This window comes from Mustelus asterias, chromosome 4 (genome assembly GCF_964213995.1).
Source record: "Mustelus asterias chromosome 4, sMusAst1.hap1.1, whole genome shotgun sequence".
Lineage (NCBI taxonomy): Eukaryota > Metazoa > Chordata > Chondrichthyes > Carcharhiniformes > Triakidae > Mustelus > Mustelus asterias.
In genome coordinates, this window is record NC_135804.1 from 84,260,475 (window position 1) to 84,274,602 (window position 14,128).

The window sequence follows — 14,128 nt, forward strand, 5'->3', positions numbered from 1 at the left end:
ATAGTGAATAACTCTTGTGGGAGCCACCCTGGTGTTGCGATGAATAGGGAGTTTACTGATCGCGCTGAGGGGTAACAAGCGGTCCTATTCCCATAGATCTGGATGTGTGTTTTCAGGAATAGGTTTCCTTCCATGATTGGTGGTTCTGCTCCCCTAACCCCCATATGTTGGAGTGTATTTACAATGGTCAGGGTTATTATCAGATATGTCCCTGTTCCCATATTGCTCTTTTTTTTTTCAACAGTATTTTACAATTACAGTATATACAGAAAATAAACAGGCAATTAAATTAAAAGTAGTTGGTTCCGACGTCTTGATAGTAGATCTGGTCCTGGTTCCTGTGGAAGTTGAATGAGCAAAACGGTATTTTTTTAGTTCATTTGTCCTCATATAGTTTTAATTGGGTCCAGTGTTTCCAGACCCCCTGTCCCCTTATACCCCTTATATCTATACAGGCACAGGTATCTCCGCTAATAATGACCTCGTAAGGTCCGTGCCATCTTGGGGCAAATCCTGGTTTTGCAGGAAGCACTTTTGTTAATACCCGGCTCCCGGCTTTTGGGACTTCTGGTAATATTTCTGAGTCCCCCTCTGCGTCGACCTGTGCCTGATTAGAAATTACGGACCGGCGCATCCCCTTCAATTGGGTGCTAAGGTCTCGGATGTATTGTCGGATACATCCATTCATTTGTATGTAGTCTTATCAAAAGACATCGCTTTCCCCATTAAAATCACATGCCATACAGTTCCGATCTTTATATGAGTACTCTTACACTATCTCTAATTTGATCATTTGTTTGCGTGCAAGCGCTACACCACAGTACTTCACAAAATAATTATGTCTTTATCAATGCCCAATATAGTATATGAATATATCATACAAAGTTGGTTAAGGCTTTTCAGGATTTGATGTTATTCTTGTGTCTATATGGCAGTGCTATACTGTATAATAAAAATAATCAAGCGGCAGTTGTATCATACCACTTTACACATCGTACCCGTGATATCCAAACCCTTTTAATTCAAGCCGTTTCTATTTTTAAACTGAGCTCCAGATCGAAACCCCCGCACTCTAGGAAAAGTAACAGGCGCCGAATCAAAATCAAAGCAGGTACAATACATACCAGTTATTTGATTAGGAACATTTTGGTTTCTTAACTGGCTAGGTTTTAAGCTTTGCAGTGCTTTTATATTTGGCAAACCTTGAACCTTGATGGCTCATGAAATTCCGACGGCAGTACATAATTTTAAACTAGTTCAGAATACTAAACTATCTAACGTTCGCAAATCGCGATATTCTGCGATTAATACTGTATTTCACTGACTTGATACACTTTAAACTAATTCATAGACCTCAGTCTTTTGTTCCTGCTTTTCTACCTTTCCACAAAATAACTTAGTTTCTTCTCTTAACCCCTCAACTAACTCTTATAATTTCTACTTCAAGACAAAGGAAAGAGCACATGCTTCCTTCCAAGGTTTAAATCCTTTCTTAACGTTAAAACAAACAACAACAAAGCATCCACGCAACCACTTTGTTTAAACACACACACACACACATGGAAGCTTCCAAAAGTCATTCCACAGTACATCCTTTTTCATTCAAACTTATCATTTCAGACTGGGATGAGTGTAAAACATTCAAAGAGAATACAGAACATTGATTAAGACAATCGCTTTTATTCTTCTTTCTTCCAAACTGTAATTAACTCAAAGCAAAAGTAAATTCAAGAAATCCTATCACTTTAACCTTTAACAGTTTTAACACTCTCCCAGCCCCCTGAGGCTAAACCAAGGTGCAATACACTGCACCCACTGCCTGTAGCAAACATTCCACAGGAACAAAGAGCTCCCTGCTCTCAATCTAATTACAACAACAACCACCTACATTCGACAAGCTACCAGATCTCACAAACACACTGAAATACAAAAACTAAGATCTCTCCTATCCATCTGCTGCCTTTCCCCTGGCGTAAAAGGCTTATAGGTTGCCTTTGGTTGTGCTAACGTCCCTCCTCTCGTGACTGGCGCTAGATTATAATTTTCTACGTTTTCTTCTGATGCTGGAGTGGCTGTATGTTTCTGCACTGACTCGTATGGGCGCCGAGGGTCCGTTTCCTCTGATCTCTGCGTTATCTCCGCAGTGTGTCTTCTGTGTTCTAATTCCCTCACTCTCTCCTGTAATACTTTAATTTGTTCTGTCTCTTTGTGTCTCTCCTCCATTGAGGCATTTACTTCCTCAATTAGTCCAGCTAACTGGGTCACTAATATTACTCCCATTACTTTTGTTTTGTCCCGTTTAACTCCGTCTACCCACTTTCTTTGATCTTCTAAAGTTTGTGATGCGTTCCACCCGTTCCGTTTCATCTTTGCAACAATCGCTTCTCTGGCTAACAGATACTTCAAAATGAGAGCTACTGCAGTTTCTCCCTTAACAACGTGGTCTGCCATTTTTCTGTCTAGCAGTCCTGCAACCCCCGTATGCTGGCTGCTACAGTAAAAGTGCCTCAACTCTCTCCCTTATCTCCTGTCACTGATACTGCCCCAGCACCGTCTGTATTGCTGTAGGGCCTCGTAGTGAGGTTCCAGTGGGTCTCTTTCCCCTGGGCTCCCCCAACTATTCCTGACACCTCACGCTTGGACTATTTTGTGTTGTCTTATTGGGATGTGTGCTGGTTGTTTAGTGGGTTTGTCCGCCCCTGTTCCCAGCCCCTCTAAGTACAACGCCTCCCGCTCGGCCACCACCCCCACTAGCAGGGTTGATCCGTTACCCCAAAACCGGGTATCCTGCTATGGGCTGTGGTGTTCCCTACAGACGAACAAGGTTATCAAACTCCGCCCGGGTCCCTAATGGATCCTCCGTCGTCGTGTCTCTTGGTCAGGATGGATCGGGTCCCCTTTTCCTCAACACTTACACACATGTATTCTGTTATCAAAGCCCCTGTTATAGTTAGTAACTGTATCGACTCTGAGGTTGTTCATCCCTTCAGAGTCAGTGTTGTTACCCGATTTACACTGTCCGTGCCTTGCACCCTGAGTGCCTGTGCCTCTTAGCGCCCGCTTCAAAACCCAACCTTAGCGTGGGAGATTTCTCCTCTTAACGTCCAGTTTAGGGTAGGGCACCTTGAGTCAAGCACTCCCTTGTCCTATTGCCTTGGCACAGACAGCGGTTTCATTTACAATCCTGGGTTAGTTACACCAATTAGTTCTGCATGCGGTACTTATCTTTATATTAGTCTTAATTCCTGTTATCAAATAGCCCAAAACCTGTTATCTTTACCTCTGGTCCTTTACTCCTATTAAAGTTAAAAGTTACTTACCTTCTTCCACGCGGTCGTTCTGACCTGTACCTCTTTAGTGCGGACTTCTGTTTCAATTTAAAAACTTAGGCAAGATTATACAGTTCTACAAGACAACAATACTTAAAACAGACAAACCCTAACCCTTAAAGGTACCTCACTTTGAACGGAGACCTGCACTCGCCTTTGACTGCTCTGGATTTGTATCAGATTCGTTTAAATTTGATCCCGACTTTCAAACTGTGGCCATCAGTCAGAAGTCAGATATCAAATCCTGCCGTGACTACGCCATTTTGTTGTAGGGAAATATCCCTTACCAGTGCAGAATAGAAGTTGAGTCGCAAATCAAGGTTCAAAGCGTGTCTTTATTGTACAATTACTGGGATCCCAGGGAGACCCCCGTAGCCAGCTCAGAAACAGTGGCTTGGCCACGTTGACCTCAATTAAATCACATCAGCTCTGGATCTTTATAGGGATCCAAAATTCGCGCGGGAACATTTGATTATGCCTTTTTTTACACAATGTATAAAGTGGTCTGTCAGTTTCAAAAGTCCCTAGGAAGTTTCATGGATTAGCATTTGTATGGTGTGTGTTCGTGTTAATGGGATTACTTGGTCCTGCCCCGGTGTCTAAATGCGTTTCCCATTACCATCTCTATGTGTCCTCTTATTTAAATTGATCCTATTGTTCCGTGTCTGTGTTTCCTGCTTGTGAGATTGAGTGTTAATGTCATCCTGTCCTGTTGGGTGTCTGGGGTATTTCATTCTTAACCTTTTATCCTTATCTCTTAGTTTATCAGATTTTTATGTCTGCCTTGGCCGAATTGGTAATATTTCAGTGATAGCTTGGTTTTGATAACCCACTCTATGTCTCGTTTCATAGGGATCTTGATCGTCCTTGGCCAGTTTAAAATGCAACTGCGCGCTGTTGCTAGGCAGATTAGGGATCTTCCGTAGTTTCTGAAATTCGTGAGTCTCTCAGCTGTGCAGGGGGGGACCCGATCGAATATCCATCCGGGGGTGCCCCTCTGCATTGTTGGCCCGTTATGAGTGGTGCCAATTAGTCCAATATGTAAATATGTTTGATGATACAAATATGGTTTTCTGGAAAATTTCCTCCTTCATACTGAACCTGTGCTCTACTCTGCTTCATTTTTTCATTGTTCCTACAGCATGATGTAAAGCCATAGTCAGTACCGTGACTGTGGTTCTACAGAGATCACGCATTGAAGCACCATTAAACTTTGGGGGGGATTCTCCCAAAACAATTCAAAGTGCCGAACTCACGTAAAAATGAGAGTAACGCCTACTTTTTTTTCGCTGGATTTTGGAAATGAATCTCCCGCACTGAGTGCCTCGGGGAGATTCATGTTGAAAATCTGAGGGTGGGGCATATTCCCGCTGGAGAGTGTGACATTAGTGTGTCTTTCAGAAAGATTTTTCTAAAATCATGATCTCTGGAGCTCTCAGAGCGTCAATGTTTCTTAATTCTGCCAAGCTGTCTACCAGATGTCCTTTCATTGCTCCTTAAGTGGCTTAAATGGAGTCCTCAGGTACTTTCTGAGATTAGTTTAATGACCCATCATTGTAAGAAGGAAAACTGGTTGGCAAGTCAGGTGACAGGAGCTCTTTTATTTTCAGTTCTGAGCTGCAAGTTAGGTTTTAGAAGGGACAGCAAGCTGAAAAGAAGTGTTTTTCTCTCTCTCTCTGCTTTATTTGGAAATTCTGCTGGTTATCTGAAAACAAGGTCTTGCCTTTCTGAAAAGGAGAATCTGCTGTTGGTGGCTTGATCAGTGTCTTTTCCTGGGGCTCTGGGAAGCTGTTCTGACTGCAAACTGTTCTGAGTCTATCAAGAGAATTGCAGAATTCATCCAAAGGACTCAATTCCAGTATCACATGAACTTTGCTGTGTTGAACCTGTTTAAAGGGTTGTTTCGGGGATTGGTTTTGATTGGAACATCTTAGATATATTTGTTAAGGGTTATAGGGTTATGCATTATTGTGGTTGTTTTGTTTTTGTTTGTAAGTGATAAAGGTTCTTGCTAATTTTCTTGCTATACTTGCTAACTATATTCTTAATTAAACTTTGTTTGATAAAAGCTCCCTAGTGGTCATTTGAACCATACCTGAAGTGACACATGTCATGCTTATCCCAGTCAAATTCAAGGTGCAAAACTTATGGTTCAGGCAGGCTTCATAAAACACTTTGGAGTTTCTGACTTGAACTATAACAAGATGGCAGCAGCATAGCAATGAGCGGGCCACTGCGCATGCGCTGATCTTTCATAGTGGAGATCAACGCATGCACAGTAGCCCCGATCTCGGGACCAGCCCGATTGCAGGCCAGCCCTATGATGCTGCGTACTGCTTCTCCAACCCTCACCCCCCAATCGCTGGCCTCCTGGATGCCTCCAGGCCAGCCCCGATGTCCCCTCCGACCCCTGCCAGCCCCGATGGCCAGCCCTGATCAGCCCCTTCACTCCCACTGCCATTGATCCCAACTGTAGAGTGGCAGCAGGCCCCATCCCCCCACAGGTCCCACCTCTTTAATAGGCCCTGACCCCATCTGGCCTTGCTCCTTGGTACAGCCCAATGCCCAGTGGGCAGTACTAAGAAGTCCCTTGGGCATTGTCACTTTGTCCCTTGAGCAGCGCAAGAGGGCCAGGCTGACAATACCAAGCTGGCAATGCCCAGGGGGCACCCCCTTACCCCCCCCCCCCCCCCCCCCACCCCCCAGCCTCCTGCAGACCTCAATGGCCTCCCTCACTCCAGTAGGGTTGGGCCGCCAGCTCCTCGTTAGTGGGGAGCTGTTATAAACCCCGCTGGTGTGAACCACTCCTGGCAGGGAGGAGGGGTGGATTAGGCAAAGTGGGCCCAGAGACTTCAGTCAGGAAATTGGAGTTTAAATATGGAAACCAGCTCCCTGCTAATTTCTGGTGCAGAGTTAATGATGCCAGAAGTTCTGGCCTGGGAGACACGTGGAGGCCGTGGTGCCCAGTGGGGAGCCCACTAAATGGCCTCCACTGATGTCTCCTGACCCGCTGCATTGCTATAGCAGTACAGCAGGCTGGGAGAATTTCCCCCTTTGTCTTCGATTGGGGAAAAGCTAATTTTGCTGAGCTGACAAGTGACTTAGTTAAAGTAGACTGGGAACAGCTACTTGAAGCTAAATCAGTGTCCAGTCAGTGGGAGGAATTCAAGGAAGAGATAGAGAGGGTTCAGAGCAAGTATGTTCCCTTAAAGAAAAAGGTTGATACCAAGAAGAAGATAAAAAAAAAGAAACCATTAACAGATACCAAGGGATCAATATTTCAGAAAACTAGAGGGCTATAAAAAATGGAGGGATGGGAAAAAGGAAATTAGGGAAAAAGAGGGCATGAAAAATATTGACAAATGAAATCAAGGAAAACACAGATACTTTATCTAAATACATAAAGAGCAAGAGGATATCTAAAGAATGAGTAAAGGCGATTAGAAACCAATAGGTTATTTGTGCTTGGGTAAAGAATGTTGGTGTGAGTCTTGATGAATACTTGCACTTGTACTCACAAAAGACAGTGATGATACCAACATTACAATCAGGAAAGAGGAGCTTAAAATATTTGATGAAGTTAACACAATGAGACAAGAAGTATTAAGAAATGGATAAATCACCAGGCCCAGGCAAAATGCATCCTAGATTGTTAAATGAAGCTAGAGAAGGAAAAGCAGAGGCTCTGACTATCATTTTCCAACCCTCTCTGACTACAGGCTTGCTGCTGGAGACCCAGGAGATGTTTTTCAAATGTTTCAAAAGGAAGAAAGGGTAGAGTGAGTCAGCCTAACTGGGGGAATAATTGAAAAAATTCTGAGAGTTCGGATAAATCTTCACATGGAAAGACATGGGTTAACCAAAGGCAGGCAGCATGGATTAATGAAAGGAATGTCATGTCTGACAAACAGTATTACATTTTATGAGGAGTTTGATGAGAACAGTGAATTTGATGTAGTCCATATGGATCTTAGCAAGCTTTTGATAAGGTCCCACATGACATTTTGGTCAAGGAAGTGAAAGCCTATGGGATCCAAGGTAAAGTGGCAAATTGATCCAAAATTGGCTCAAGGTCAGGAGACCAATGATCAGTGGGTATTGTTGTGACTGGAAGGCTCTTTCCAGTGGGACTCCTTTTTGTGGTGTACATCAGGAATTTGGATTTGAATATTGGAGTAGGATTAAGAAGGTTGTGGGTGATACAAAAATTGGATGTGCGGTTGACAATGAAGAAGAAATATGTAAACTGTAGGAAGATATCAATGGATTGGATAGAACAGTGGCAATTGGAGTTCAATCCAGAGAAGTGTGAGGTAATGCATTTGGGGAATTCAAACTGGGCAAAGGAATACACAATAAATAGTAAGAATTGCAGAAGAACAAAGGGATCTTAGACTGATTCCTGAAAGTGGCTGGATAGGTAGATGAAATTGTTAAGAAGACGTATGTGATATTTGTCTTCATTGGGTGCAGCATGGAATATAACAGCTGGGAGGTTGTGCTGGAATTGGCTAAAACACTACTTAGTCCACAGCTGGAGTCTGCTCACCGCACCATAGAAAATACATAATTGCACTAGGAAAGGGACAGTGGATACTTGCAAGGATATTATCTGGACTAGAAAATACTAGATCTGAAGAAAGATTGGATAGGCTGGGATTGTCTTCTTTGAAGCATAGAGGGGAGACAGAATTGAAGTGTATAGAAAGATGAGGGGTGTGAACAGAGTAAAGAAAATAGGCCTCAATCCAGGCCTCGTTCCCCTTGGCTGAGGCATTCTTAACCAGGAGGCATAGATTTATAGAAAGTAGGAGATTTAGAGGGGAATCAGGAGGAAATATGTTCACCTAAAGGGTGATATGATCTGAAACTCACTGTTTGAAAGGGTGGTAGAGGCAGAAATTCTCACAACATTTCAAAAGTGATATGCACTTGAAGTGCCATAACCTACAAGGCTATGGAACAATATAGAATTGGCTAGATGGCTACTTGTCAGCTCGTGGAAACACAATGGGCTCCTTGCATTTGTCTATAAAATTTCTATGACTCTGATTCATGCCCTGTAGCCCTCCATCCAAGTCATTGATGCAGCCAGGGAAGTGAATCTGTCCCAGACTAGAACATTGTGGGACACGGATACTCACTTCTAACCACTTTGAAAAACCAATATTGACTACTCTGTCTCTGCAATTCTAATAAGCTTTATTTTTCTCCTCATTCTCCCTAATTCCATCCCATTTAATCTTCTCCAATAGTCTTCCATAGAACCATAAAATCCCTACAGTGCAGAAGGAGGCCATTTGGCCCACCGAGTCTGCACTGACTCTCTGAAAGAGCATCTTACCCAGTTGGGGCCATTTTACCCAGGCCCACCTATCCCTGCAGCCCTGCACATTCACCATGGCTAATCCCCCTAACCTACACATCTTGGGACACTAAGGGGCATTTAGCATGGCCAATTCACCTAATCTGCATTTTAGGACTGTGGGAGAAAAGTGGAGCATCCGGTGGAAACCCACTCAGACATGGGGATAATGTGAAAACTCCACACAGACAGTCACCCAAGGCTGGTATCGAACCCAGGTCCCTGGCGCTCTGAGACAGTAGTGCTAACCATTGTAGTGTCATGTCCGAGGTGATTGCTTTTTCTCATTCAGCAGATCCGCCTTCTAAAAAGCACGTTGGCTGGAATTCTCCAACCTCGTCTGTGGCTCAGATTCTCCAGTCCCGCTTCAGCGAACGGAGATTTGGCCGAGCACCAAATTCTCCTTTCTCACTGGTAGCAGTAGTGGGAAGTGCAAGACCAGAGAATTCTGGCCGTTGTCTGGTTTGTCAAGCATGATGGCAGAGATTAAGAGCTGATTTTAGATTTATATACGTATCATGTCAGTTGAGATCAGGCCCACCTGGTATGCAGACTGATGCAAAAGATTATTTCATAAGGATTACTTTTGAATGTTTTTATATAAGTCCAAATTGGAGGCCATGAGGCAGATATTAACAGATAAAATAAAGAATTTTAAGGTGAGAACGTGGGACATGCTGTCACATTAAAGCAGATGGCTTTGCTGCATTGAAAGCAAGTCTGATGCATATATGAGGGAGAGAGAATAGAGGAGTTTGGAAGCAGGTCGGGAATTGAAATTAGAGTGAGAGGTGGTCCTTGCGGAGTACAAACACTGGCATGGATGAGGTGGTCCCTGCCTCCAGTCTCTATGCTCTAGATTTTGTATCTACAGCATAGGAACAGATCTCTCAGCTTAAATGATGTTAGCACCACATATTCAGGAAATATGATGTGGGCGGGTAAAAGTTTTGCGTTGTATTCAGTTGAATTATGAAAAATTCTAACCTGAAAAATGTACTTTTTTTGATGGAGGTTGAATAATATTTGCTGAGTGTTGCTGAAAAAACATACATTTTCTCAAAGCTTTTCTTGCACTCATCAAGAGAAATATATGACAGGTGATATGACAGGATTTGTCCTCACAGATCGTTGTGTTCACATACGTATGGGCTGCCCAAGACGCACAAACATGATGTCCCTTTGTGCCCTATGTTATCAATGACTGGTTCTGTACAACATGAATTGGTTAAATGGCTGGCTGCATTTCTACAACCAGTTTTGAGCAAGTTTTCCACATACATGGTGAAGGATTCCTTCATCTTTGTGAAGACCATACAGAACTTGCATATTGATAGCAATGCCATGTCCATGTGTTCATTTGACATTGCTAGCCCATCCATCAATGCATCACTCAAGGAAGCCATAGATATTTGCACTGCAGCAATATGCAATAGTGATCTAAACTCACCACTATTCTATGAATAAGTATTCATTGCATTTATGGACTCAACAACTAGTGAAATTGAGTTCAGTTTTAAGAACACCATGTATGACCCCTTGGGGCCCAGTTCTTGCCAACATCTTTGTGGTTTCCATGAGAAGCGTGCCTTTGATGGAATGACATCTAACCTCCTACTCTTGTGTATTTCCAATATGTGGATGATATATTTGCTATTTTTAAACCTGTAGCTACATGTAATAATTTCTTGACATGTCCTGATGGACTCCACCCTGTGCTCAAATTCACCTTTGAAATGGAGCTGCCAAATGAACTCCCTTTCCTTGATATATTAGTTGAGAAATTGTTATATATTTTAATGGATGGTTTTGCTTTAAAAGCTCATTACATGATTTGATGGTGATGTCATTAGGGTGTTGCCACAAGCTGTTTGCACTCTGTGCAGAGAACACCTCCTAGATTAAATCTGTTGTTACTTTGAATCCATGTGTGCAAACCACATTCTTTTCTTTTTGTTAAAACCCACAATCCCTAACACAGTTTCATCGAGAACATTGAAAAAGATCCTGTTGGAGGGGGTTAGGATAACTTGGGACTAAAAAGACTAATAGATTAAGATAAACTAAATTAGAGTCAATATAGTATAGAAAAAGGTACAAGTAACTTGAATTACAAAGGCACAGTTTGCATAGAAACACATATAACCACTGTTAGAGAATTTAAACATTCATTTTTTGAAAAGCATATTGTATTCTGAATTAAAGGCGTACCTTGGCTAACGACACTCGAGGACACAATAGGATACAGCTGAGCAAGAAGCAACACATTCCTTGAAAACAATAAGCTACTGAGAAACTATCTTATCAGCTTTAAAAAGCACTAGCTTTCAGACAGTACAATGAATAGAATAATTCAATTTTCCCGATAAGTGGTTGTTAAAGTAGACAGTGGAAAAAGAACCTTTTGAACTCTACGGACGTATGTGTTGAGGTTGCTAGGAGACAGTGGGAAAGAACTTTTGAACTTTATGGACTTACGTGTTGAGGTTGCTAGGAGACAGTGGGCAAGAACTTTTGGACTCTACGGACCTATATAATCTCATGCTACCAGAGAGTAGAATGTCATTGGCCAAGGTAAATGATTTGTACTAAAATGATTGACTCACTCCGGCTAGGATGAGCAAAGTAAGCGGGCAAATGATTTTTGAAAATGTATATTTGTGTTACTGATAACAATGCAATTTAGAACAACTTGGGCTTCCTCAAATTGTTCTGCATGCGTGGACCAGGCCTGGGCAAATAATGTACATCTTCAGCCAGAATTACTGTCTCCGTGAGTTCTTTGTATTTGTTGAAGTGTAATTAATAAGAGAAATCTCTCACATGAAAGCCAGCATTAATACATAGATCTTTGAAAATCTCCTACAGATCCTAAGTAGAGAAAAGGAAAGTATTGTGGATCCTCACGCTTCAAATATTAGAAGGCTGGGGAGACGCAACAACAGGATTAAAGATTGAACTGCCAAGAAGACAAGTAAGAAAAAAAACTCTCTATGTTATTTTAAAAGAGGGTTTTTTTTCCCAATAAAAGAAGGGAGAGGTATCTGGCTTATTTGTGCAGCTGGGGCCATTTGAAAAGAAAGAATACATTCCAATCAATGGACTCCAGATTAAAAAGGAGAGTACTGGGACGACAGTAAATAAATATATATATACTGAGAAATCTTGAGTCGCTAGAGCCTGCAAGACAAATGGCAGTTCAATTAGAATCCATGTGGTCTTTCAGTGAAGAAAATGGATCATGGAATTCCATGCAGAGCATTTTCAGTGTTTTGCACAAGCAAATAAAATTGAAAATTAATTGTTCATACCAGTTTTTTCTCAGTACTATAGGATGTAAAACCTTTAATTTGCTTCGAAGCTTGGTTCATCTAGCAAAGTCAGGAAACAAAACTTATGATGACTTGAGAAAAATCCTTGAAGAGCATTGCTCTCTGCCACTGATCATCGTGGAATGGTTCAGATTCCACTGAAGGAATCAAATGGAAGGTGAAGGCATTGCTCAGTTTGTGGCAAGGTTAAAAAGATTGGCATAATACTGTGAGTTTGGAGACTCATTAGAAGGTACTCTTCAAGATTGTCTAGTTTGTGGTCTTCAAAATGAGGCTATCCAAAGAAGATTGCTTTTCGAACATGCTTTGAATTTAAAGACAGCTGTAGAAAACTCAATGTTGACGGAACAGGCTGCTAAAGAAGCTTCACAATTTGGTGCAGGAATAAAGATCCACAGGTTGGAAACTGCCCATAAGAAGTCAAAACAGCAACAAGCGTGTCATTGATGTGCTAAAATAGGCCATTCAGCAAGTGAATGCTGGAGCAAGGATAGTCAAAGCAAGCATTGTGGCAAAATGGGTCACATTGCAAAAGCTTGTTGGACTGGACCATCTTCCCCTGAGAAGAATATTCAGAAAAAGAATCTGGGAACATTCAAGAAGAACAATATGTTGCATTATACAAAAATAATTTACGACATGGAAGAAATGAATTTTGATTGTGAAGAAGATGTCCAGAAATATGATGAAGAGCTCCAACTGAATGTCTTATCAGTGTAGGGTGGATCATATAGGTTCTGGGTGATTCCAAAGTTAAGTGGACAACTGTAAGAGGAAAAAATCCGAATAGGTAGGAAAGGTTTTTAAACTATTAGACATTAAGGCACTGACAGAACTACCAGCATTGAGTTAAATGACTTTAAAACAGACCTATCAACTAACATGAAAGCAGTTACACACATATGAAATGCAGTAAGAGATTTAAACAAGTGGTTATTATTTAAAAACACATATGCTAATACTTTGAATGTATTAATGTCTTTTTAAGAATCATTGTCTTTTGCCAAAGGCAGATTGCTCCAAAGCATCATGGTAAAGGACATCAAGACAAAGTCATTTTCTAAGGGAATACTGAAACCTTGGAAATGTGGCTATTTTAATCAGCAGAGTTTCTCACGGTAAGAACATTCAGAACACTTAATCTAACTTCATGAATAGGATTTGTTCATTGTCCAGATAAAATGGATGCATGCCCAGATGTGGAATGATGTGTTAATCTGGTTCGACAGTGACCTGTAGGGGAACTTATGGGAATGTTCACTTTGAACTTTGTTGGTGAGCATCTGGTTACTAAGGGATATCGGATGGTGAGTTAGCCAAAATGGAAAGATACATCTGGATTTAATACACAAATGAAATACAATTATGCCAGAGGGTAAGATGTGATTGGCTAAAATATATTTAAAGGTATTATTGTTGATTTATGTATATTGAAGATGATTGATTTAAAGCTAATGAAAGGCAGGAGTAATTGATAAGAAAATCTATATCAGGTGAGAATGATGCAGAATTAGTTCCAAAAGAAGTGTCTACTGAAGCTCCAAAGGATTCTTCTCGGGTCAAAGGAAGCCAAATTGCAGAACATTATATCCAACTAAAAATGAATAGATTTCCTCTTGAGTGGCTTCCTTATTGACAGTGTATAATGATTAATGATGCATTGTATTGTGTTTACAGTATTATTGATCCTCTGTATAACATGTTGTAATCTGTTGTCATGACCACAGAAATAAAGGGAGATGGCTGTTTCTATATTTAAATGGGTGCATTTTTGCTTTAAGAGTTGATCACATGATTTAATGAAGATGTCATTAGGGTGTTAGCACAGACTGTTTTTATACTTTCTGTCTGTACACTGTGCAGAGAACATCTCCTGATATATATCTGTTTTGCTACTTTGAATCCACGTGTGCAAATCATGTTATTTTCTTTTTGTTAAAACCCACAACACCCAACATAGTTCAGACATTACAGAAATCTGCCAGGGGCTTCTCTACCATGGTTTACTATAAGGCTAACTTCAGTAGTCATAGAATCCCTACAGTTCAGAAGGAGGCCATTCGGCCCATCGAGTCTGCAGTGACCACAATCCCACTCAGGCC